At 43.7% G+C, this 4589-nt stretch overlaps 1 long non-coding RNA gene across 1 annotated transcript; it reads left to right on the top strand.

Annotated features, from left to right (window-relative positions):
• Positions 1-4289, top strand: LOC134295418 (uncharacterized). Its single transcript, XR_010001980.1, has 2 exons — positions 1-1335; positions 3229-4289. It is a non-coding gene; the product is annotated as an uncharacterized LOC134295418 (long non-coding RNA).
• The last annotated feature ends 300 nt before the right edge of the window (positions 4290-4589 follow it).

The following is a 4589-nucleotide window of genomic DNA, read 5'->3' as shown; positions in this document are numbered from 1 at the left end:
GTTTTTCCCTAAGTTAACGTATCCAGGAAGAAAGCTGTGTGGAGCTTCACTGTTCCGGGGCTGATCTTAGGTCACACCAACTTTCAATGTAGATGTGCCATAGGTTTCACTAGCTTCATTCTCAACATTTGTTTTCATCATAGGGGAGCCCCAAAGAATCAGCTACTTGGACTTTGACCCACAGAGGCAAAAGGGGTCCATTCAAAATAATAAGCAGTCACCCTGTCCTCACCTTCCTGACATACAACATGTAGGTGAGAGGTCCCTGGTGAGAGGGAGGGAGAGAGGAATCAGGCATTTTAAATCTATATACTGGTATTTATTCCTCCACAAAATCCTACTGTGTCCCCATGGCAGTAGATAGGTAGCCCTGAACTTCTGGAGGTTATCCTCTATCAGGCTCCAGAAACAGGGAAAGATTTCAGTACCATTTCAGAGTTAAGATTGTATACATCTGAGGAATAACCTACAGAGGGTGAGGCTCCCCCTTGTGCTGGCAGGACTGCTGAGTGAAAGGTCAGTGGTTCAGATCCACTGAACCGCTCCCCATGCAGGAACATGAGAGAAGCCTCCCACAAGATGGTAAAACATCTGGGCATCCCCTAGGCAACATCCTTGCAGACGTCCAATTCTCTAACACCAGAAGTGACTTGCAGCTTCTCAAATCGCTCCTGACATGGAAAAAAAATACAGAGGGTATTGTTACTAGAAGGCTAGCTACCAAATGATTAATATGTGATACAGCATGAACCCCATATCTGCAGGGGATATATTCCAAGAACCTCAATGGATTCCTGAAACTATGGATAATAGCGAACCCTACACTTTAGCTTGAAGAATATCATAGAATTATACCAAAAAAAATCCTAAAGAGGCTCACAAACATTTGCAGGGGTGATATTTCTTGGAGCATTGACAAATGAAAACATAGATAATGAATCCATGAATAAAAGGTCATACTATATAGTTGCGACTTGCATTGGTGGAGATGAAAAGACATTGCTAGATGAAAAGCATGCAGAGGGAAGAGGAAAGTTAATCCAGCCCAACTTTAAAGCATAGCTTGTAAAGCGACTTTTAAGAATTGATGTAATTAGTACTAATGATATGCTGGAATAATTATTGACTGCTCAATTATAGATAGCTTCAACATATTGTGACATTAATTCTTCTTAAAAGTAGGTTTCAGAAGGCAGAACTTTATTCGAGTAAGCAAAGTGTGTTTTTTGTGACCTGCCAGGGTTCTCCAGATTTGCACAAATGTAACAAATCTTTCCCACATGATCCCACCCGGGGCCGATCCAGCTTAACTGAAGAAGAAACCCAAATCCCAAGGTAGGATTCCAATTGTCCCCCAAGTTACGGGATGTCAAAGCAGTCAGGGGGGTTTCCTAAGTAGAACTAGCCACAGACAGACAGCTTCACTTCCTGAACTCAGATGACCTGGGGACATGGGATGGCGGTCCCCTAGCCAACTGTTGACACCCACATGATGTGCCTTGTGCCAAGCCATGACCTCACTAAAGGCTTGGTGGGAGCAGAGGAGAGGCTTTTCGCCTACCCCTCCCAGCCATCTTAGAAAGCAGCGCACTGGCTGATGTCAAAACACCTCCCAAAATGATCCACACTATCTCTTTTACAGTCACCAAATGTAGGAGGAAGGTTAAAGCCAGGAGAAGTTAATATTGTCCAAGGAACCAGCTCATCAATCTCAGTCCCCCTACTTAAATGCAAAGCTGTTACTTGTGGCTATACTGGCTGTGGAATTTTTATTCCAAAAGTTGCTACTTTTTCAAATTGGGGTAGATATTGCTGGATAGAAGCTCCTATTAGCTGTAGCCATCTTACAAATGACGAGGGGTTGTGGGAAGTGTAGTGCAATAGGGGTTGGAAAACTGCAGCCTGCAGACAACATGCAGGTTTTTTTGTGCCCCTAAAACTCCCAAACTGCCAGACCCAGAAAAAAAATGGAGGGTGGATGATTTTTCACATACATACACACACACACACACACACACACACACACACACACACAGAGAGAGAGAGAGAGAGAGAGAGAGAGAGAGAGAGAGAGAGAGAGAGAGAGAACTACCTAAATTCAAAAGCTCTGCAATATGCCCAAAAATGATCCATCATACAATCACCAATCCCAACTCCCTAACATCTGGCAGGCCCACACATTGCTCATTCCTGCTCTAAATAGTTTTTACAATGACCTTGGCATAGAAAGTAATTTTTAAAAAGGAAGGAAAGTGACCGTCCATTTAAAGAATTGTAGCAACAACATCACAGTGCCAGTCTCTGAGAGGTGAAAATTGATAGGGAGCTTTACTCTGGCTGATCGGGCAATTGACTAACCAGGAATGTTCTGGGAAAGCAGGAAGCACGTTGTATTGGTTTTGGGTGAAAGGGCACATCTGAATGAGCGTCACACTCATGAAAGGACACTCCATTATCTTTGAGAACCTATAAAATCCATCAAATAAATGAAATGTAACTGTGTCCACATTATAAACGAAAACATTTTCTGGCTGCAGCTAAATAAAATACTTGCTGATCTTAACACAATGCCTTTTAAAAAGAAAAACAAACAGTGACATCCCCTGACAGCTTCCACAACTTTTTGTGATAACAGATGCTTAAAAGGAAAAGAATGAATAAAGAAAGGTTTGTCTTAGCCATGGCTTCTCAATAGGACCACCTTTAATTGATCCAGGAGGCTGAAGAGACAAGATGATGCATTTGGATTGTAAGAAGGCCAAAACAGGGAAGGGGAGGGGGGACTCAGACGACAGGATGTTTTATTTTCCACAGAGAGGAGCAAGTGTTGTGGCAAAAGGCATTCTATGTGGTTATTCTTTTATGTAGGCACTGAAAAGATTTCTAAAGACAATTTGCGAAAGGAAGGAAGTGATCACTGCAGCATAATCTGAGCATAAACATGAACATGCTTCATCACCATGCAAAACAAGGGCTCTTTGGAGAAAAATAGGAGATGACCTAATGAGGGCAGGGGGGGGGGGCTTAATTAAAGAAATACCCAGTAGGGAAAATAACCAGCTTTGCATGATTCCTTCTTCCTCTTTCTTAAGTTAGCCATGTGAAACAAGATTTCAACTGAAGGGCTGTGCAGGGGGGGTGGTCACATGGATCCATTCATAAATTCCCCATGCATTCCCCATGCATTCCTTAATTTAATGCATTCCTTAATATGTTTCATATTTTCAGGATGAACTAGACATTTGTGAATGCCTATGCCCACAAGCAGAGTAGAGGCTCCCCCCTTCCATCTCAAATGCTGTTGCCCTGACCCCAGAGAGAAAGAAGAAGAGGCAGACACAGTTCCATCAAGTATAGGCCCAGAAGATGAAATGCCCTCCATCCATCCCAACTGCCACTGTTCTGGCCTCAGAGGGAGCGAAGGAGCAGGTTGGGCTCCATCATGATGAGGCCCAACAGCAGATGAAAGGTCCTCCTTCCGTTCCAACTGCTTCAGATGGAGAGTAGAGGCAATATCTGCTGGACTTAACCTCTCCACACTATCAGTTCCATTTCATTTTGTGTCATTCATGTCTTGGTTAGATTGTAAGCATGACGGCAGGCTTGGAAAGCACAGTGCAAATTGATGGTTATATATATATATATTGTCAACAATCAAGTGCAGGCAGTAGTGAACCTCCATGCACAAATTGGAAAGAGTGTTGCCAGGTCTGAACCACCCCAGGCACTGAGATTTTAGCATCAAACCTATTATCTGGGGACATCTCCTTGTAATGTCACGGGGAGCTCATATACACAAATTTTCAAGGGAGCACTCGCACCCTTTACATTCCTTCACCAAGGACTGGAAAAGAGGTATCAAGCAATGAGATCTGGAAACTCTACTTTGAAACCTGGGCAATACAGAACTGTTTATTTTCTATTAGAGAAGCACATGTACATACAAAGATACAAAAGATAAGTGAATCAAAGACTGGGCAACAATTAACTGTGGAAAAAGCTTCCATCCTCTGACACACTGAATTTAATATATTTGTCCATGCACTGCTTGAAGGCTCCAATGGTTACTATGACCAAGAGAGCCTTTGCCCAGTTTCAACTGGTCTTCCAGTACTCCATGCCTGAATCCACGGATGGGCATCACTCCTGGCCACCATTCTGTCTCGTTTTCAGCCAATTTTGGGGAGGTTCTGGAGCTAGGATAAGTAAACCATCACATTGGAAGGCAGCTTTGGAAATTCTAGGCCAGTTTTTGGTCAAGAGGTAAAGGTAAAGATTTTCTCCTGACATTAAGTCTAGTCGTGTCTGGCTGTGGGTGCTCATCTCCATGTCTAAGCCAAAGAGCTGGTGTTGTCCGTAAACATCTCCAAGGTCATGTGGTCGACATGACTGCATGGAGCGCCGTTACCTTCCCACTGGAGTGGTACCTATTGATCTATTCACATTTACATTTTTTTGAACTGCTAGGTTGGCAGAAGCTGGGACTAACAGCAGGAGCTCACGCCGCTCCCCGGATCCGAACCGCCGACCTTTCAATCAGCAAGTTCAGCAGCTCAGCGGTTTAATCCACTGCACCACCAGGGGCTCCT

This window comes from Anolis carolinensis, chromosome 1, assembly GCF_035594765.1.
Source record: "Anolis carolinensis isolate JA03-04 chromosome 1, rAnoCar3.1.pri, whole genome shotgun sequence".
In the NCBI taxonomy this organism is placed as follows: Eukaryota; Metazoa; Chordata; class Lepidosauria; order Squamata; family Dactyloidae; genus Anolis; species Anolis carolinensis.
The sequence above is the reverse complement of the archived record's forward strand: the minus strand, read 5'-3'. Positions and strand labels throughout refer to the sequence as shown.